Source organism: Lepidochelys kempii, chromosome 2, assembly GCF_965140285.1.
Source record: "Lepidochelys kempii isolate rLepKem1 chromosome 2, rLepKem1.hap1, whole genome shotgun sequence".
Lineage (NCBI taxonomy): Eukaryota > Metazoa > Chordata > Testudines > Cheloniidae > Lepidochelys > Lepidochelys kempii.
The window spans coordinates 205,403,410-205,426,155 of NC_136381.1; the positions used below are offsets into that span (position 1 = coordinate 205,403,410).

Here is a 22,746-nt window from a genome sequence, read left to right on the forward strand (position 1 = left end):
ATATCCTTATTACCCTTTGGCTTTTTCTTTTCTTTTTTTTTTTTTATTATTAAACACTTCAATTCCAACAGAATTTCAGCAGCTGATATTTCTTGAACAGCTAAAGTTAGAGATTGTTGTACTGTTGGCAATCTTTCAAATGGCATACAGCACAGGTTTCTAGCTCCAGCAGCTCTTGAAATAGCTTTCTTAAAATCATAAAGGCGATGAAGTAAGAACGAAGCAAGACAGTAAACAAAATGTGTTTTGTTTATAAAGATCTGGTATCTTCCTAATTGCCAAGTCACTTAGCCTCTGCCTCAGATCCCCATCTGTAAACTTCAGAATGCACAGAACTATTTTGATCTATTTGGAATCCTTTCAGACAAATAAATGTGTTAAAGGTAGAATCAAGACTGTTTCAGCATATTGGATATATCCGTATGAGAGGCTGCTCTTTTCTCTTTTGTCATTTGCCTTATAATCTGTAAAGGTGATTTTAAAGGTTTTTTACTTAGAGTGCTGCTTATGTTGGAGGCAGATGAAACTGAAAGCCAATATGAGGGAAGATCAGAGTTGATCTGTAAGTAAACTTGACCCTTGTATCTCATGTACCTTTTCCTGCAGAAATTCAGTAACATTAAATCTTTAAGCGTCTATCTGTTGATATTTGTGCAATGACTAGAAAGAGTTATGTCCAATTATATTTAAATTACAGAGGGTAGCAGGATGTTCACAAATGGATTTTGTGGTTTCTTTCTCAAATATTTGGTTTTCTTTGGTTTGGTGCCACCAAGTGACAAAAGTGTGTACTGCTACTTTTAATTAGCAACACATAATTTTGACCAAACTTACTTTCTTCAAAGTGATGGCACATGATGTCTGTTATGATGCAATACTGGCTTTGTGCACTGTACACTTGCATTGCGAAATATATCACTGATAGAAATTTCTAGAAGTAGAAATCTGTGGAATCACTCCTTTAAAATTCATGGAAATCTGCAGGATAGAGGAGTTATCAAGACAAGGATTGTTTACATCTCTCCTACGCTTTCTTACAAGGAAAATAATTGTAAACATTTATTTAAAATATATATATATATTTTAAATTGGAGCAAACTTTCCATGAAGTAACATAAAAGCATTTATGCTGGAAGGACAGACAATGCCCACAGAGGAGGAATTGACTTCATGCTGTCAGAAAAAGTTTCAGTTCTTTGAAAAGATATAGGTCACACACAGTGAACATTAAACCAAAGGAAAGAGAAGGGAAACATGGCTTGTAGCCATCGTAGAAATATATATACTTGCAACAATACAGAAGACAGTATCATAAACCAACTTTACAATGGAATTCAATCAGAGATTTCATAAACCCCTTGTAGAGATGGGAGACTTTAATACCAAGAGTAGGTGTGCTAATACAGACTGGGAGAACATCATGGGGACAGAAGGAGTAGGATTAAGAAATGACCGAGGCTGTAGATTGTTTATAATGAACACAATATTTCAACACAGATGAGTTAATAAAGAAGCATGGATTTCTAATGATGGTACTACCAAAAAACATGGTTGACTTCATCTTATTTTCTGACATTGTGCTACAAGTGTACTAGACTGCAGCTTCTACGGAAGCTTGATCTGGCTTGACAGTTGGGCATAGATCACTGCAGTCAAGATCAGACTTAATACATTAAAATTTGTGTGTGGGGGGTATAGTGTTGAAGCTTTGAAAATACAGACACTGTGGTGACTGTTCAGAACATCATTGGTGGCTGTTGTGTCTTCTAGGCCCAAGAGGGGGACAAAACAGTAGAACAACTCTGGGCACAAGTGAAGGATATATTCATGCCAGGAGCAAGTAAGTTTTAGGGATGAGGTTATATGCAAAAAGGAAAGACTGGGTGACACCAGAAATTGAAAACCTATCAAGAAGACAGGAAGACTATCCAGAACATTTGAAAGCTAAAGATTGTTTTGAGTGGAAACAAATACGGACAGCTCAGTGAGGAATGAAAAAGAATAGTTTCAAAGGCTAAGAAAGACTGGCTTGAGAGAGATGGTGAAGAGCTGGAATGATGCTTTCAACAAAAAGTAAAGCAAGAGGGCTTTTTCAGAAAGTCAGATGACTTCTTTGCTAGTAAACATCAAAAATCAAGAAACAGGCTAAACTAGTAATTATTGCCTAGGCATCAAACAAGTAAACTGTTTCTGCTACCTTGGTTCTATCGTAAAATGACAACTGCTATAAAGAAGACATCAACAAGCGGATAGCTACTGCCAGCAGAATATTTGCGTGCGTGAATAAAAATATTTTTGGAATCTTAAATCCGTGTCTGTGACAACTAAAACCAGACTATATGGAATGTTCAATGTACGCACATAACTTTATGGTTGTAAAATATGGGTACAGACCATGTCTGGAGCAAAAGCTGTAAACACCTGAAGTGAGGTGTCTGTGTGGTATCGTATATGTGAAAAAACTAGATGGACAGAAATGACATCTGTAGTTGACTGAAAGTGCAGTGGATGGCTACAGCCATCTAAAGGTGTGAACTACAGTGATTTGGCCATTTTGCTACAATGACCCCCCAACTGCCTGAAATTCTTCTGTATGGAAAGAGAGGCATGGGCGTCCAAGGAAACTGTGGTATAACATGGTATATAAAACCATCTAGACAGGTTTCAGAGTAACAGCCATGTTAGTCTGTATTCGCAAAAAGAAAAGGAGTACTTGTGGCACCTTAGAGACTAACCAATTTTATTTGAGGATGAGCTTTCGTGAGCTACAGCTCACTTCATCGGTGAGCTGTAGCTCACGAAAGCTCATGCTCAGATAAATTGGTTAGTCTCTAAGGTGCCACAAGTACTCCTTTTCTTTTTGCGAAAACCATCTAGGTAGGCAACATCACAACAGGCTCAAAACAGATGTGGATGGAATCTGCTTATAACCTCTCGACCCTACCCAACCTTGATACTGGAAAAAGAGATAGTGGTGGTGAAGAAACTGGAGAGTAAGAAGTTTCAAAATCTTTAGAAATAATATCAATAGAAATCCAGTGTGCAAAAGTTCTTAAGGCAAAGTGGGGAACATTCTCTGTCCCCTACCATCCATATCATGTTGTTCAAAAATGGCAGTACGGGTTTAGATCAAGCTTATTTAAAAACAACAAAAACCCACGCTAAGACTAAACATAAAAATACTCTGCTCAAAAGAAAATTCTTGAGGAATTTGAATGAGTGAAAATGGGGATTATAATGGAAGCATAGTTGTAATGTTGGCTATGGAGTTTGCATTTTTAATAATGAAATTGTTTCAGAGAACACGCTGATAAATTAGTGTGTGTGTGAATATTTAAAAAATCCTATATTTCCTCTTCAAGTGCTTGCGCATGTCGATTCCATTGTAGGTGTACACGCTCCCACCTGCATGGTTGTCGGAGACTTTTGCCTTAACGGTATCCGTAAGGACGGCTGTGGCACTCTCGGCGTGGTATATTGGGCGCCGCCTACCTATGCCCTCTCAGTTCCTTCTTACTGCACATGGTGGTTAGTTGGAGCGCCTCTCTCCATTGCTTCGCAAGTGGTTTAGCTATTCTCGCCTCGTTAAGAGCTCTTTGGGCTTTGTAAATAGTTTTCATTGTTCTTTCTAGTTAGATATAGTCCCCAGTGGGACTTTGCCCCAGGCCGGGCATTCCTCAGTCCCCTGGGTTCAAACCTTGAATGGATTGTAACAGGCCTATGCCTGTTAGCAATCCCCACAGCAGCTGTCTCAAGTGCTAGGGTGAATTGCATGTTAGGGAGAAGTGCCATATGTGTAAGAACTTCTGGCCACAAGCTCAGAAAGAGCTGGATATTAGACTTCAAGCTCTGCTCATGGAGTCTGCCCTTTGCCCAGTGTCTGAGCACTCCTGCCAGGAATTGGCAAGTACTTTGGCGTCAGTGTGTAGTGCACCCCCAGCACTGGGCTCTGCTCAGCACTGATCCATTTCCCCAGAGCCTAAGAAGAAGGCCTGGAAGCACAGCTCCCCGGCACCAGGCAAAAAGGCCCAAGGGCCTTTGGGCAAGGGCCCTGGTTCGGCCTGCCCGGCCATCCCAGAGCCGTGAGTGCGCGCCTCTCCGGCTGAAACTCTGGGTCACTTGAAAGGTCCATCACTGACTCAGGGGAACGGTTTAGGACCCAAGCGCCACCATCTGCACTGGCACCTGCCCGGGCCTCCCTGGTGCAAAGAGAGCAGAGACCTCCACCATCACCATCTGCGCAGCAGGAAGCAGTGAAGGCTCCCCAGAAAGGCAAGACAGCCACTGCAACCTTAGGGGGGTAGTGGAGCGAAGTCGATCCTCTGAGACAAAATAGTGCTCCCCACCCCAGTGTCGAAAATACCCAGAACCGCACCCCAGAGCCTCTGGTGCTTACCCCCATGGTCGCTGGCACCGCAGTCACTGCTACCCAGGCGAGGTTCGCCTAGAGATCAATGTCGGTCTCTGTACTACCGGCACCGCTCGCCTTCCGACTGCTCTACATCGTATTGCCATTCCCTATTGCCTGCCACGTGGGGATGATCCCCATCCAGGCTACGGTCTCCAAGACATTGCTACCGTTTGCCCCGGTACTGCACCAATCATCCCGCTCTCGTCCCCGGTTTCCGGCGACTGTCAACAGACACACGTGGGCATCATCGACTCCTCTGTGGTCGCCGGAAGGGGATTCCTCTAGCACAGAGACCTGGTTTAGCCCCTCGTCCAGATCCCATCGACGTAATTGTGGCCCTGACACCTCATCGGCCGCAACATCGCAGCAATGGCACCAAGGACAGTGGCCAGCCCAGGGGCCTTATTGGGACTCATGGGGAATGATGGTCATGGTATGTCCCCTTCCCAGCGATCTTCAGCGGCCGTCTCAGAGCAACAGCAGACGGCACTGGCTGTGCCAGCAGAACTGGTGATACCAATGGCACCGGGCTCGGTGCATGCCAATTGCTCAGAGGCAAGGGTTGAGGAGGTGGTACCTAAGAGCTAGTCTGCCCGCTGACTTCAAGGAGCATTAGGCTCTGCTCTAGAGAGTTGCGGACAATCTGGGCTTGGAGATGGCTGAGCAGACTAACTCATAGTTCAATGTCCTCTCCACTTCCACCCAGCCTGTGTCGCTTTGCCAGTCCACGAAGGGGTCTTAAACATTGCCAAGGTCCTGTGGCAAACTCCCTCGTCTATCCCTCCCACTTCCAAGAGGGTAGAGAAGTAATACTTTGTCCCAGGTAAAGGGTTGGAGTATTTATACACCCACCCACTCCCGGCGTCGTTGGTCGTCTCTGCGGCCAATGAAAAGGACAAACCACTCCAGTCCTCCCCTACTCCCAAGAATAAAGAGGCCAAAAGACTGGATCTCTGTGGGAGAAAAATGTATTTGACCTCCAGCCTACAATTCTGGGTGGCAAACCATCATGACCTCCTGGGCAGGTACAACTTTAACTTACGGGATACGGTCTGCAAGTTTCAGGAGTCCCTCCCATAGGGATTAGCCCAGGAGTTTGGCACCCTGGTTGAAGAAGGCACAGCGGCAGCCAGGTGCTCTCCACAAATGGCCTGGGATACAGCAGACTGCGGCTCGGTCTCAGTGGTGATGAGACGTAACTCATGGCTACAAATGAGTAGAGCCTCTCGCAGGAGATGGTCTTCAGTCCCAGACCTCCCCTTTGACAGGGTTGGTCTCTTCAGGCAGACTGACACCAGGCTGCATGGGGTGAAGGATACAAAGGCCACCCTTTGTTTGTTGGGCATACATACGCTGCAGCCTGCTCAGAAGCCTTTCTGGGCGCCCCCGCCGCCAAGGCCTAAACAGCCCTGCCAGGGTTCTGTAAGAAGAAGGGGCAGTAGCTTCAGCTGGTGTCGCCCTTCTTCTTCCCGCTTGCCTGCGCAGCCTGGGCCCTCTAAACACCTTGGGGGCCAGAAACGTTTGTTTTGAAGGTGTGCCTGGGAACGATGTCCCAGTTAGTTCCCAGAATCCTTTCCACCCCTTCCTGGACCGCCTTTAACTTTTCCGTTTGGCCTGGTAAAGGGTAACCTCGGACCGCTGGGTCTGGGTATAGTATCCCGGTGCTATACCTACAGTTCATGGCCGCCCGTCCCTCTTCAGGGGCCCCTCTCACGAGCAACTCCTTGTTCAGCAGGTCGAAAAGCTCCTGTGTCTGGGGAGGTGCAAGAGGTTCCTTGGGACATGCACAGAAGAGGTTTCTACTGCCGTTATTTCCTAATTCTGAAAGCCAAAGGGGGCCCAAGACTCATCTTGGACCTGTATCGCCTCAACAAGTCTCTCAAGAAATTGAGGTTCTGCATGGTTTCCCTGGCCTTTGTTCCTTCCCTGGATCCAGGAGACTGGTACACCGCTCTCGACTTGAAGGATGCTTATTCCCATATTCCTGGGACACAGGCATTTCCTTTGTTTTACAGGGGGAGGGCACCATTTCCAGTTCATGGTGCTCCCTTTTGGCCTATCGTCAGCACACCAAGTGCATGGCTCCAGTAGTGGCTTACCTCAGGCAGTGCGGGGTCCACCTGTTCCCGTATCTTGACGACTGGATCATCAAGGACAGGTCTCCAAAGTGGGTGCAAATAAGCCTTGATCTGTTTTGCTCCTCCTGTCTGAGCCTGGTCCTGTTGATAAACATAAAGTCCATGTTAACGCCAATACGACAGTTTATCGGGGCAGTTCTTGACTCCATGTGAACCAGGGCCTTTCTTCCAGAGGCATGGTTTCAGGCCATGGCGGACTTAATCTCCCACATAAAGGCCCACCTGCTCACCATGGCTCACACGTGCCTGCGGCTGTTGGGCCACATGGCCCATGTACGTATGTGATCAGCCATGCCCGGCTCCATATGAGGCCCCTGCATACGTGGACCTGTATCTTGACTCTGTGTCAAGTAGTGCACAGCAGCATTGTGGGCACATGATCAGCCGTCTGCCCTGAGCCCCCTCCCGCACTCCACACGCCTCCTGCACCCCAAACCCCTGCCTGGAGCCCCCTCCTGCACCCCTTGCCCTGAGCCTGTTCCTGCACGCCCTCCCGCACCCCAACCTTGTGCCCCAGTCCTACATTCATGGCCCCACATACAATTTCCCCACCCATGTGTGGCCCTCGGGTGAAAAAGTTTGCCCACCCCTGGTTTGCATCATGCATATGCAAGCATTTTCAATCTGCATTAATGTGAGTTAGTACAGACTAAACTTGTGTAAACAAGCCGTGTGTGCTGGTTCACCTCTCCTGCTAGCCTGGAAAAACAAATTAAGACTGAGTCAAATTTATCTCTTGACCATGAGTGCAGAACATTACCGTTAGATCAGCATGCTGATGCATTTTAGTGCTCTCTTTATGAACTGAAGGCTTTATAGAGCGTAAGGAATTGGCATGTAAGAAAATATGCTTTCGTAAGTATGAATGCAGAGCTACTGTCAGCAAAATGCAAAATTACTTAATTAAAACACCGCTTATGCCCATTTTCTCTTAATTCTCCTAGATCACTTTCCCATCCCACTGCTAAAATATTCATTTTCAAAAATTATAATTTATATATTCACTGAGTATCCAGAAATGAAGTTAATGAAACAGTAGGCATGCCCATTGCCCTGAAGACCTTACGATGTAAAATCAAAACACAAGAGTGAGCAAACAGTGACAAGAGAATACCAGGATTACAAAAATTAGGTCATGTAGTATCGTAGGTATGACATACATACATCTTGACTATTTTGGTGGGTATATATAGCTAGACATTTAAAAAATGTCATTTTCTAAAAAAAATTGTGGGATTTATGCTAATTCTGATTAGTGAGGAAGAAAATGAATTAATGGATTGGTGTGAGTGATGGAGTAGGGAAGAAGATGGCGTGGGGGAAGGAGAGAGGTGAAATTGTGTGTGGGACTACTGGTAAGTACCCAAAGAACTAAAACAGGATGTGTGTGTCCCGTCCTGTGTCGTCCCACCCCCACGGTTTAAGTAGTGTCCTCTTTATTGTGGGATCTGGGGGGTGGGGGGCCCAGCAGCTCCGTCATGGGATGCACGCCTGGAGTGTTGTCTGTCACCAGAAAGGGGGGTGGGGAGCGGAAGCTAAGACACAGCCACAACAACAGGGGAAGGGGGACCTGGACCCCTGGGTTCTTCACGCCCCTCCAGAGTTAGCTCGGCTCTTCTGCAGGCCAGGAGCCAGCCACACTAGACTCCACAAAACGGGTGCAGGCAGCAGGGGGGCGGGGGAGGGAACCCCACATTTAGTAGGTGTGGTTGGAGACGAAGAGGGACTCGCTGGCAGCGGGCTCTGGCCTGGCCACTTGGGGTGTATTTCCCCTGGCAGGCGAGGCTGTTAGCCAGGGCCCGTTTGATGTACTTCTCCTGGGCGTTCTCGGCGTTCTCCTTCTTGCCGGCCCAGACTTTGGGGGCAGAGGTCTGCAGGGCACGGCCGTAGGAGAAGGTGAGGGCCCAGGGCTTGTGCAGGGGGCACTTGCTGATAGCATTGAGGTTGAGCGAAGCCTCCTCACTCTGCCCACTGGACAGAAAGGTGATGCTGGGCACAGCGGGCGGCACAACATGGTGCGGCGCAGGGCGGTGACTGTTGCCATGGCGATCTCCTCATGGCTGTCCTAGTTGGTGCAGGCATGGCCGGCTGTCACCATGTTGGGTTTCAGCAGCGTCCCCTCCAGGTAGATGTGGTGGTCGCTCAGAGCCTTGTACATGGCTGCCACCACTTTCTTGGTGACGTACTGGCAGCGCTTCAGGTCATGGTCCCCCATTGATCAGGATTTCCGGCTCTGCAATGGGCACGATCCCGTTCTGCTGTCAGTTGCTGGTGTAGCGAGCTAGGACGTTGGCGTTCTCCAGGATGGCCAGGTGGGAGGGGGTGTGCTCAGAGATGTGAGGCAGGACAAATAGCTGATTGCATTCTACGTAGAAGCAGCAGTGAATCGGTAGTTAGGTGGAGTCTCAAGGTGCCTGGTGGAATCAGGTGCTTGAGTGGTACTCTGTAGAAGGAGTAGAGCAACAAGAAAGTTCCAAGATTCAGAAGCTGGTGGCAGCTGCTACTACAGCCTCTGTGAGTGATGGGATTTTTTTGGGTGGGGTATGCTTGGGCTGATGGGAAAGCTTTAAAATCCTGTGCTCACGTTGGAAATAAAGTTTTGGGTTTTGTTTTTTCTGTCTCAGAACTTGTATACATTTATTCTTCTTAAACCTGAAACACGCTGAAAATTAATGAAGTGGTCTTTCCTTTAACCCATTAGATTCATGATATTTATAAAAATGTAAATCAAATGCAATTTCTTTAAGATGTTCAGATTCGTGTGCTACACTCTGACATGTAATTCAGCTGTTGGCTACCACACTTTTTATTAGATGTGCAGTTGAATGGTTTAAATTTGTGTTTATGGGGGGCTTTTTCTTTTGTTAAAAAAATCATGATATTTAAAGTGTAGGTGAATAGTGTGTGTGAGGAGAGAGAGTTGTATGGAGAATTAGGCATGGGGGATGCAAATTATGTTGTGGTCTGTAGTAGTGGTACTTTGTTTTCTTCAGCTGTTAATTACCTATCAGGCCAGAGGTCACAGCTTGAAAACTGGGTTTTTGTATTAAACAAGCATACCCATTAAGAGCAATATTCAGTAGGATCACATTTTTTTGATTGTGTGAAATATACCTTAATTTCCATAATTAGCCATTAGGATGGCTTAAGGATAAGAGGGGATTTTTACTTCAATATTTTTCTGCTCAAGTTATGAGTGCAAACTAGAATGAAAAGCCACCAAAAATATAGTCAAGTTGAACTAATTGTAGATTCAAAAACTTAGTTTTGTCAGTAGCTTACTAAAAATGTAGTATTTACACTTCAGCTACTTGCAGTAAATCATTCTGGAATTACCAGCTTTTTCTGTTTGCTACTACATTCGGTGTCTGGAAATATTTGCTAGGTTTACTTATATGGAGTTTGGTTTTAGTTCCCCAAGGGGACAGTAGATTGTCTGAGTTCCGTATCATTCTTTTGTCCTGCCTGGTGAAATTTGCAGCAGCCAAAATGTTCATTACAGAGTTTAGTAGCTCACAGCAATGTGGGATCCATAATATAGCAGACATATATTTAAGTCATTTCCATACAATCATTCAGGTATCCCTGGTCACTTTTCTGATTTTTCGTGCCTGTTTTGCTGCAGCTGCTCTACACTTTCTATTTCTTCTTGTACTTCATTTTGAGTATATTCTGTAGCATGCTGAATACAGATCTGCAGACAGGATTTATGGTGTCTGGGATAAGGGGCCCAGCAATGCTCTGTCCCATTTTCCCCCCAACCCTCCCGGCCAAGAGGTCCTTTACGCTGCAGTTGCCTTGGCATAATCCCCTGCAGCCCTGTACATCACTTTCGTAGGAGGGGGTCACTTCCCTTTTGTGTTTCACTGCTGACTCATACTCTTGCTAAGGTGATGAGATTTTCAAAATGAAAAACCAAGATATAACCATCATATATATATGCCAGAAGGTGCAAAGGAGTTTTGGGTGTGAAGCCAGAAGTGCACATGGAAGGGATTTAGGAACTGGAGGGGTAGAGAAGAGATGAGTCAGTTCCTTTATACCTCCTTTGTTTAATTTTTAGCCGCTTTCTGCATGCCCAACATATTTAACTTAAACTAAGTGAGGTTTTTTTAATTTATCTCCTTTTAACTTCTGTCGTCGTCCTCTTGGTCTCTCTAGTCTTGATTTTCTTTTTCACACTTGACTTTCTCATTTCTCTAATCTATCCATCCCTTTGAGCTACTACCTCTTTTATTTGTTCTTCTTCATCCAGCCAAGCTTAGCCAGCCACATGTACATTCACCTTCCCCAGCCATTGTAGTCTTCCTTTACTCAAGGATAAGGTTGATAGACCTGAAGAGGACGAGGAGCAGTTCTCTTCACTGGGCTGAGAGCTTTTAGGAATGGAAAATCTGCCCACTGAGAGGGCAGTCTGCCACAGAGTGGGGAGATGAGGCCTGATAACTTTTTTCTCAATTCAACTTTATATATCTGGTGGGGGTGTGTTACGAATAAACCCACCTGCCACATTTTGTGCAGCTCCATGTGACTTTTTTTGCAGATGTGACTACTTGGTGTGTAATACGCATACCATGTTTCCAGAAATGTTTAATATTGATGAAAGGCATTGGATTGACACCAGGTATTCCTTGCAGGCTTCCCTGAAAAGTGAAAGCAGGTGTGTGCAGGCAGGACCTTATTCATTGCACCTCTCAAAGACTGAGGGACAGGATGAATTTCTTGTGGGGGTAGCCAGAGTCAGCTTGGTATTGGTAACTAAGATGGTTTGAGAATGGGGATGTTTGGTTTCTGGAAGGGAACATGGATGTGGGGGTGGCACTAGCTCCCTTTGCTCCTGTTAGTCCTCGGCCCTGTCAGGTCCTCACATTCAGTTCTTCGTTAGTTCCTGTCCTTCCCCAAAGCTCCTCACCTACCCTGCCTGTGGGGCAGTGATGCTGCCAGTGCCCCTTTCCCTCTCCACTGCTACATGTGTCTAAGAATGAGCTGGGGGAGAAGAGAGAAGACAGAGAAGGAAGTCTGGTGATAAACAATATGACCTCCAGGTCAAACCTTTTTTCTCAAGGTTTCTCAACACTGAAAATTAGTTCAGAAACTAGAATCTCCATGTATGCTTCAGTTAGGCTTTCACTCTGCAAACACTGAAGCATGTGCTTAACTTTACGCTTGAGTTGAGCCATTGAATTCAATGCAAATTACTCATGTGCATAAGCTGTAGGATCTGGGGTATAGACATTTAGAAGTCCATGATTTAAGGGATTTCTATTTTCATATTGATTAATCTTTGTTTTTAATATTTAGTCTTTTATGCGGTAGCCAATGTTGTGAAAATGTTGTTCTTCAAGAATCCTACTAAATAAAATGTCAGATTAATATTTATTCAAATGTATATGAAAGATATTTTTGAAACCCCTGAATTGAATGAAATGTTTCAATTAAAATGGTCGCATTGCCTATTTTGTTATAGCTGTGCATGTCAGCCAATGGATAAGTGTAATATGAAATAAATTAACTCCTGCTCCAATTTGTAAAACAAGGCTTAAAATATTGAATAACCATTAAAAGTGCTCTTTGTATGTAACAAACTCATTATCATCAGGATTTTGTATTGAAAGCCATTATTCTGACAGTCTCAGAGGATATAAACCTGGAATTGTAGGGAGAGTTTAGAGTATTGAGATACAGATGTATCTTTTCAAAATTGATTTTATTTTCTTGTCGTTTATGTCCTGATGTCCTTCGTTTCTCAACTGTAGTTAAAAATAATAAAATCTTTTTACCAATTAGTGCGATTTTTAAAAGGACACTTAGTTTTTTTTTACAGTTACATACATGAAATTATTGTGGTAGCACATGCAAATTGAATACATTGTGGTGGGGAGCCTCTACTGTTTTGCAAACACAATATCCTGATTCTTCACAGGGCTACTGTATCTATAATTGCATATATACTTGTCTTCATTCTGGAAAATCAAGCTCTGAAAGTTTTGTTCTCAGTACAGTGACAAAATACATAACAGCAGTAAATAAAATAATGAAGTTGCTAATTCATAGATGTTGTAAGTAGAATTTCTGCTGTGTGTAATCCTCCTTTAACTGGCTTTTTAAAATGGTCTGTGTACTCATGCTCTGTGTATCCATTAAATGTTTCTAATACCCCCCCTCTCCCCCCCGCCTGCTTCCCAAGTGAATCATATCCACTTCTACATTCTGTCAGGAAATGTTCTCTTGAAGGCTTCTTGCTGACTTGGAAGAGAGGGTTGGTGGAGTTTCTGAACTATAAGGCTGGTCCACTGGGAATTGAAAGATTTCCTTTGTCTGCATTCATATTCACTCAGTATGCTGGAAAAAATTTTCTACAGAAATGGCCTTTTTTGAGGAGGGAGGATATTCAGGCCCACATATGCAACACTACCAAGATCCCCATCTCCCTAGAAATTCTACCTAGACAGTATTTCTGAGGAGGGTGGAGCTATGGAAATGACTTTAAAGAAGATATGTTCATTTGACACTTGTATCATTATTTAAGCTTTTTTATTGTTGCAGTGAGCTAGTATTGTAGGTGAAGCACACTTGCCACAAAGTCAAACCTCCAGAAGATAATGAAAGCTCTCCTCATACAGAGATTCCCTAATTAGGGATGTTAGTTTCTTCAGGAATAGCTTTATGGGGTCTTCAGATAGGGAGGGAGCTGTCTGGAATTACAAAATCTTGGAGAAAGATAATGGATTGCTAGTGCAATCCAACAAAAGAGTGGGGAAAAAAGTTTATTGCCAGGATGTTGAGAGGGCTGTTTAGGGGCCCTTAAGAAAGATCTAAGCAAAATAAATAGTTTTTTCTTGGCAGCAAAGTAAGTGTATCCAATTGATAGGAATGCTTGCTAACGAGGGACCAGTTTTCTTGCTTTGGGCAGCACTCTGTGACCATTTATTGGAATGTCTCATACCTACTGAATTTATTTCAATTTCTGACCACCAGTCTTCCTTTAAAGAAAATAAAATACACTGCATTAAACAATTACACAAATTTTCCCCTCTGTTCCTTACTATGCAAAAAAGGGAGGGAAGGAATTAATAACTTGCTGGAAAGGGCTATCCTTAAATCTTGGTGACGGGATGTACACTTCTCCCAAATATGGAATAAACATTGACTCTTGGTATGATGTTTGAGGTATCTAGAGAAAAGATGCTGGCTTTTCCATCCCACTCATTAATTTTTTGGGGGGTGCCCTCCACTCCTGCAGCTTCAGATAAGCTCCCTCATCCTATAGAAGCTTATATTGACTGAACTTCCTGCTCCTGGGTCCACCTGCTGTTGCCAGTAAGGAGCCCCTTCCCAGATGTCATGGGAATGAGGGCTCCTGAGGGATCCTAAGATCCTCCAAGAAATTTAGGACACCCAAAAACAGACAGACAAAACCAATCCTGCTTTGAATGCATGTGGGATGATTAATAATCCTGGCTCTCGCTATGTTTGCAAAGTGAGTTGGGATAGAGCATGTGCAGCAAGGCTGAGCATTTAGATATACAAGAGAGAGAGAAAAAAGTGTTGGTATCCATAGCAATGGTAATTTAGTTCTCTTGCTAATTTGAGGTATTTCCTGTTACTGATATGTATAGGAACAGAAAATACTCCATGTGAGTAAAAGCTGACCTAAGGTTACTATGGATACCATAAGTTTGTTTTTCCTGACTGTGCATATAGTTTAAATTATGGCGTTGTATTAATGTAGTGTATGGATGGCATTTATCTTTAACCCATTACACTTTCTCCAAGGAAGAGTCTGATTAGAACAGTAGTTCACAAAACATTAATAGGAAGAGTGACTTGACATTTTTCCAGAGACCATGAATAAAAAAAAATCTTGCTGATCATGGGAAGAACCTGGCAGTGCACATTTATTTCATGTTTTGTCTTCACAAAAATCTCTCTAAGTAGGCAGCAGTTTGGTTTTGCTTTCTACTTTCTGTAACTTGGATTTCTGCATCCATTTAGTATTTCACACTGTTTTTATCGGAAAATTTGAGGTTGCTGTTGGCTTCTGAAAATTTGACGAAAAGGAAGGATTCCTGTGATTACACAGGCATGGAAAAAGATTGCAAGAGGCTATTCTTTTGTTACTGATGAGGATCAAAGAACTGTAATGTTGAATTTGAAAGTTTTTATGCAGCCTTGGGACAAGAGATTCACAACTATATCTCTTTAACATTTGAAGTGGGGTAGTTTCAACTCCACCTAGTCCACTTTTGTTTGTTTTGAGGAAACTTTCCCATCTATTTACAGTATTGTAGGAATTGAATGGGTACGCTGAAAGCTAGATCTACTGTTTAGCAAATCTTTGCTGATAATTTCTTGAATAATCAACAGCAGTCTTTTACTTTGAAAAAGTGAATGATTCTGGAAATGCCCATAGCTCATGAGTCATCACTGAAGATTTTAAATAGTTGAATGCAGTGTTTGTCCTCCACCCTTCCAGAATGACATGAATCATATTTTACTGTTTCCCAAATAGTTGAAATAGAAATGGTGTATATTCCTGACTTAAGCTGTTGTACACATTAGAATTCCATAGGAATTTTAAACAGACTTGGGTTGTAAAGGCAAACATTTTGTAACCCTAGCAACTTATTTTAACCACGAAGATTTTTCCTCCTGCTCTTTGATGTGACAAACCTATAATAATCTGTTACTGATTCGCACAGCTGATTTTAGTTTTTTTAAATATAAACTCTTTACACGTTACCTAAAGTTCAGTTGCAAGAATCACTTTATTATTGTGATAAATTTATAAAGGCTAATATATGAAAGTGTGCATATGAATAAATTGTTTTCCTATCTTTTTAGAAGGCAGTTTTGTTTAGTACATTTCAATAATAAAAAACCCCCTCCAACCTGAAAGCCTCTGGTCAGTCCGGAGTCCCATTATCTCCTGGTTGTATGGTGATTTAGGCTATGTTTACACTACCACGGTAAGTCGACATACCTTGGGTCGAATTACCGCAGGGTCTACACCACGGGGAGTTGAGGGGAGAGAAATTCCCGTTGGCTTAGCTTACTCTTCTCATCGGGGGTAGAGTACAGGGGTCGACTGGAGAGCCATCTGTCCATTTGGAGGGTCTTCACTAGACCCGCTAAATTGACGGCCGGTGGATCGATCTCAGAGCATGGATCCCAGCTGTACTGTAGACAAAGCCTTACACACATTTGTATAAAATTTAACCACTTCTGTCTCAAGCTAAAAATATCCTGAAAAACTCCCAGAAGAAAATGTGGGATATGCCTTGGGAAGGGCAGATATGGTTACAACTAGGAAAAGATTACATTTTTCTTGGTCACAAGAGTCACAGATCCACTGCAGTGGTACTTCAGTCTGTCTGCAGCTTGGGAGTGGGAACAGAACTATTACCAATCATTGGCAGCAGAGGGAATGCTCTGCCTCTGGAAGTTTCCTCCATTTTTTCCTGCTTTCACGGTGTCCAGCAGCTCAGGTAGATCTCCTTGCCGGAGAGCTTTTCTGAGGAAAATACCAAACTTTTTTTCAGATTGATGACTAACATTTTAGTTCAATAGCATTGTCTTTCTGACTCCCATTCATGCTGGAGGATTGCATTCTGGGGAGGTTGTCTGCTCACATGTGCTTCCCCTTTTGATTGTGTTCACGGGCTTCACGGAGAAAGCTAGGCTAAGAAAAGGCAAAGGAAAGGGTCTGTGACTCCTGCTTCACTGACATTATCAAATACCTTGACAGGGAGCTCAGCCAGCTCTGTGGGCAGAGTGCAGTGTTCTCCCTCTGCAGCAAAGGAGGCAGGCAGGCCTGAAAAAACTGCCTCTGGGGCAAGCCTTTTCCCCTCCCCTATCTCCACAAGTAGAGTAGGCAAAAAGGCACAATGTCAGTTAGAAGAACATGCTTGAGTCCCTAGAGCCCATGCCAATAGCCCCTCTCCTGACAGCAAAGATGAGCTGCTTAATCTCCAAGGGGGAAACGGATCTGTCTGGCCCATGGGGATCCCATGAAGAAGAGAGAGAGAGACAGATTTTGTGGAGTCTGTTGAACCTCAAGCCAGGATGTTGAAACACACAACAGGGACCCATGTTGGGGAGGGGAGCGAGTAAGCCTACATTACTTTAGGAAGTGGTGGGTGATGGGCACTGGAAATACTTTCGGAGCAATCTCTGAACCCAGTTTTGCTTCCCTCCTCTGAAGCAGGATTATAGGGACAGACTTCCAAAAGGGAACTAAATGAAATCAGTGCTGTTTTCCAAGCTCATATTCAGAGTACAGCATAGCAACAGGTCAATGCAGAAAAGACCAGACTACAGTCATGTGCTGTCGTCTTTGTGTGAATGTATGTGCACAAAGGGAGTTTTTTCCCCTCAGGGAAGGAAGGCAAGCTGACCTAATCTGAGTTATGCAGTTTTATACATATGTAATGATGAAAAAAGATCAGCTTCTTTCAGGCACTGTTATGTTAGGAGCTCGGCAGCTCTCCTAGACAAGCTATATCTGTACATTCCTCCTCATGCTCCTTGGGAAGATGTAATAAGGGGATGGGGTTTCCCATCACACCTAAAAGCTTGGGAAAGTATTTGGCTGTGGGAACCAGCTGTTGCTGCTGTTTGCCATACCATAACATCCATGATACTGTTCCCAGCATGTGCTGCAGTTTACCTGGGTTGTCCACCGCCACATCTCAGGATGGAGTGTGGAGAGGGACAGCAGTCCACATGGAAGAACAAGCAGGCAATAAGAGGCCTCTTAGCCCACCACTACTTAGACCCTCTTGGTCTTCATTTAATAAATCAGAAGGTCCCACAATGTACATTCATCCATATTCTATCTGAGGTAGATACCAGATTGGTAGCACATAGTGAGTGGTAATTCAAAGTACAGTTAACACAATCCATTATTTAGGAAAGTAAAAATTACTGTGGAAGTTGTCTAAACTGAAGGGAACTTCAGGGATCTGGATGTTCCCTTGTTACGAGTGACTGGGTTTGTCCCTAAGCTGCAAAAGGCTGACGTTCCCAATGTAACAGATCTGCAGAACTTAATAGAAGAAAGGAAAATTTCAGGTAAGTTTAGTACTTGTAAATAACTATCATGGTGCTGGCATGCCTTTGCTGTAGATGTCAGAATATGTATGAGACTCATGCAAACAATCTTAACTGTGCAAACCCCCCCTTCCCTTCCCTTCATACAGTGCTCTTGCGAATTATGGTTCATGGATCATTTTGTTAGCCAGGCTCAGTAACAGCTATGTGAATCACAGCAGTAAAGTTCACTATATTTATTTATTGTTAAATTAATAATGATATTATGCTGGGGATTGTGAGGAACCGTGTTGATACGGATGGATGTCACATCTTCTGCTCAGACTAAATGAGGGAACACTTAAATGCCCCTTTGTTCAGAGATAGGTGAAACAGGACCCACCACCCAAAATGTGGGCAGGTAGGGAGTTTGGCAAAACAGGTGGAACTTGGCTCATCTCCTCAATAGCCCCTTATCTCTTCCTGCACCCCACTGTGATACACAGACAAGCCAGAGTAGCAATAGAAGGGAGGGGTCTAGTAACTTACTGTTGGCCTATACAAGCCCCTTCCCCGTTCTGCCTCGTTCCCCCAGGAGCAATGAGGAAGCAGGGGAGGAACTGTGACTCAGTGTCTGAGTCACAATGGCTCCTGGGGTGGTGTGGGTTAAACTCATAGCTACGTCTGAACTCAAGATCTAGCTCTAAGTATGTGTTATGTACTTGCAGTTGGTTGTAAAACTATTGGTTAGTATTTTTTTTTAAGTCTTTTCTTTAGATATTGACCTAGTTTGTTGTTCCAGGCTTCAAGCTTCTATTCTTGATCTTTGTTCAGTGGAATTTTCTCTTTTTAAAATCAGTTGCTGGAAATAATTAACTACATTAAGTGCCAAATACTGCAGCAATGCAGGCTAGAACTAGCTTAGGGAGATTGAGTTTACAAAGCAGTGTAGAGGATTTAGCCACACATCTTTCATTAACATCAACATACCAAGAAGAATAAAAGGCTTGGAGTTATAAAATAAAATTAAAAAGGGTTATATGGATGGTGGGGAATAGCACAAAATTAGACTAACCTGGAAAATTACACATGCATTGAATGAACACTGAAAATGGCAAAAGTTTGATATGGTGGCATGGAAATAGTTGAGCTGTTGTAGGAGATATCTAGGCTTAGGAGCCACCTTTTATGTATAGGTGGGTAAGGTCCAGCTCTCTATGACTACCTTTTTTTCCTTTGTTTCCTTCTCTGACCTTCCTTCTCCTGCTACACCTCATGGAACTGTTAGAAAAGTAAGCTAAAGGGTGAGGCACTTGGGAGCCAGTGGTAAGGTGTTCTTGGCAGCAGGCCTTCACTTTTACCACCAGAAATGTAATTGACTGACTAAAATATTGTAAAAAACATCTTTATCCGGTCTTTTCAATGACTCTTGGCTCTTCTCTCTCATATTTAGTCTACTTGAAAGGTGTTTCTGAGCGTTGTTCTCTTTAAAAGTTGAGTTGCGGGTGTCATGAGGTGTGGTGTGTAGTGATACCTACCTTTTAGTATAAGTACTTTGAGTATCTGTGGCACTCTTTTCTAATATTAAGTGCGCAACTCCCACCGTTGATAGAGAAGTTGCAGTGTACTTCCAAACATGAAATAAAAGTACCTGTTTCACTACCTGTTTCATAGACTGCCAGTTAAATATAATGTAAAATAAAATGTCTCCCATCTACTTGAACATACATGCTTAATTTCTCAGTCTGCTGGCTGTTACTGAAACTCTACCACTATTCAGAAGAAACTGCGACTAAACTATCTACCTGATTTTATTTGGTTAGCGAGAGGATACCACATAGACCATTGCTGTAGCCAATTATCCTCCTAAAATACAATGTGCTTCGGTGTTGATACCCTACCATTGCAGCTCTCACTCTGAGTGGTAAGTTGAAAAGCCCTGCTTTCTTATAGGGCAATTAATAATTGCCTGAGAAATAGAGGAAGGTGGTGGTTGCACTGTAATGTTGGTAGCCCCTTTCCTAAGTCAGTTCAGGAATGCGCTGCTTCTCCCTCTTGAGAAGAAAGTTCAGAGTCCAAATAGAGAAGTCTTCCAGTCTGTTGTTATTGCAGCACCACCATAATACACTTTACTACTTTTTAACGAGGAAAAAAAACTACTTGAATTTGTGTATCCAGTTTGTGACAGTTCGTTCCCACCAGGCCTGGAAAACATGCAGAGAGGCTAAGGGTTAAAGTCTTGATCTTTTGTTTTTGTTTTTATAGGAATATAAACTTATGCATCTAGTACTCAGAGTAGACTTTGTAATTAACAGTGGTATTTCCTAGGTATTTGTACAGCAAAGGGATCCCTCTGCAGCCCATTTTAAATTTCAAAATGAGTAGATTGGTTTATACTACATTTGAAATTACTTAAGAAATTATTTGAATCAAAAATAAGAATTTTGTTTAAAAAAACAAGAACAAATTACTATTATGTTTTAGTATTCAGATTGACCCACTCTGGTATATTGTAATTTATTAGGCATTCACTCAATCCATTTGTATTTTCAGTCCAGATCAGATATCTTAAGAAGGATATAAAACAACAATTATGCTGCTGGTTCAATATAAGAAAAAGTCAAAATGTTCTTGGGGTGTTCATTGTCCCCTATGTGTGGTGGTGTAGTTGTTAAATGGCAGATTTGTGGTGTTTTTGACCCCTTAGGTATATGGGTTAAATAGCCACTGAAATTAATACAATATTGATTTTTTTATTTAAACAAAGCTGTGGCTAGATGTGATGTAATTGCATTTTAACTCTTTCCAGTATGAACATGGTAACACTTCTATTCTAAAAATTAAGTTACAGTAAATGTGTACAAGAAAAAAATATGGTGAATTGCCATACCAACTTTACATAAATATTTTATGGGCAAAATTTCCAAAATAAGTGTCAGAACTTATCCAGATGTTTTTTATTAATCTCTTCTGTAATTATAGTTAAATCACTGTGCCCAATCTTCCATTTTTTTGTTGTAAGTATGAAGCGTTATATTCCTTATAGTAAATATATTCATTGGACATCTTGTTGGATTCTTCACATAGCTAGATAGGTCATGAATTGCAAAGATAATAAGTAGGGAATTCCCAAATCACAGTGAAAGCATCTAGCTAGCATATCAAATTATAATTGTAATTTGCAATAAAACAATACTTAACTTTTTTCTTCATATTTCTCCTTAAATATTTGTATATCTTTGAAGACTTCTTATTTCCACACAACATATGGACCCAGTAAACTAATGGCTAGTTAGTCTCATAATGAAGGTGGGAAGAAAGGAGAAAAACATTCCTTGATATTGACTACTACCAACCTCTGACTTGTATCCATCCGCCAAAACAGTACATTGGTGGGGTGGGAGAGCTACTTTACAGTATCTAGTAGTTTGATTTTTTCTAAGGTTATTTTTGGTCACATATGCAAGCTATTGTCAATTTCTGAAGAGTATTCATAAATGGAAGGCAAATATTTTTCATATATGCAGTGTATCAGAAAACGTTTCAGTGGGTATCGTATCTTGGAAGAGCTGCTGACATCCCATGGAAATCTTTGTTACATGTAGAAATAATTTTACTGTTTACATTTTCTGTCTCTTCCCTGGTTCTTAAAGAACATCTGTATGAAATTTACCTGAGCCTTGTTCTTTAAATCCTCTGTCATCCTGCATTCTGTGGACAGTTGTGACCCCTCCCACCACCATGTAGACAGACAAGTGAAATAGATAAGCTTGACAGAACACACAATCCTTCCTTTTATTAAAATGTCCTTAGTTGTAACTTTCCCAAAGATCTTGTATGGAATTTTAATAACTAACTATATAGAGAAATAAAAAAGGCTTTACAAAGGCGGGAAAGCATTATTATTCAAATGCTAGAAATAAGAAAATTTAGGTACAGAGTTTATATATTGCCACAGAGTCACACAGTGAACAAGACATCTGGGTTAAATTCTGCCAGTCCTGACCTCTAACCAATAGACTACATAATCTACAAAAATACTTTAAAATATGCTCCCTCCCTCTCCTCCCCACCTCAGATTTTTTCCAGGAAGTGTTAGCAATTGTTTAACACATTTTGATATAGTATGGTGAAACTACTGAAGGTTGGGCATATGATTTTAAAATATCTACAGTGGTTTGGAATGGCAGTGCTGATAGTAGGAATAACTTTGATTCTTAACCTTTTGAAAAATCACATCTGTTAATATCTAAAGCAGTTAAAACACCTGAGACTGGTTTTCTTTCTTTTTCTTGTCCTGGACTGGTACATAGGACTTCAGAGTAAGAATACTTAATTAAGAGGCATCAGATAAGAACATAAGAATGGCCGTACTGTGTCAGACTAATGATCCATGTAGCCCAGTATCCTGCTTCTGGCAGTGACGAATGCCAGATGCTTCAAAGGGAAAGAACAGAAGAGGGCAATCACCAAGTGATCCATCCCCTGTCGTCCATTCCCTGCATCTAACAGTCAGAGTTCTTAGGGACACCCAAAGCATGTGGGTTCATCCCTGATCACCTAGGCTAATAGCCATAGATGGACCTATCTTCCAGGAACTTACCTAATTCTTTTTTTGAACCCGGTTATATTTTTGACCTTCACAATCGATCCCGGCAGTGAGTTCCATAGGTTGACTGCATTGTGTGAAGTGCTCCCTTACGTTTGTTTTAAACCTGCTACCTGTTAAATTAATTGGGTGACCCCTGATTCTTGTGTTACGTGAATGGGGTAAATAACGCTTCCTTATTCACTTTCTCCATACGATCTATGATTTTATAGATGTTTCATATCCCTCCTTAGTCATCATTTTTCCAAGCTGAACAATCTGAATCTTTTTAATCTCTCCTCATATGGAAGCTATTCCATAACCTTATCATTTTTGTTGCTCTTCTCTGTACTTTTTCCATTTCTAATATATCATTTTAGAGATAGGGCAATCAGAACCTGAATACATGTGGTATTCAAGATGTGGGTGTACCAGGGATTTATATAGTGGCATTATGATATTTTCTGTTTCCTAATGGTCCCTAATATTCTCTTAGCTTTTTTGACTGCTGCTGCACGTTGAGCTGATAGAACTATTGATGATGACTTCAAGATCTTTCTTGAGTGTTAACAGCTAGC

At 42.4% G+C, this 22,746-nt stretch overlaps 1 protein-coding gene and 1 pseudogene across 6 annotated transcripts in view; one reads left to right on the forward strand and one right to left on the reverse strand.

Moving 5' to 3' along the window:
• The window catches only part of ANKRD28 (ankyrin repeat domain 28), a 227,276-nt gene that overhangs the window by 44,668 nt on the left and 159,862 nt on the right, over positions 1 to 22,746 (forward strand). The gene's annotated exons all lie outside the window — the stretch shown is intronic.
• On the reverse strand, positions 8,246 to 21,323 carry LOC140907939 (fructose-bisphosphate aldolase A pseudogene; annotated as a pseudogene).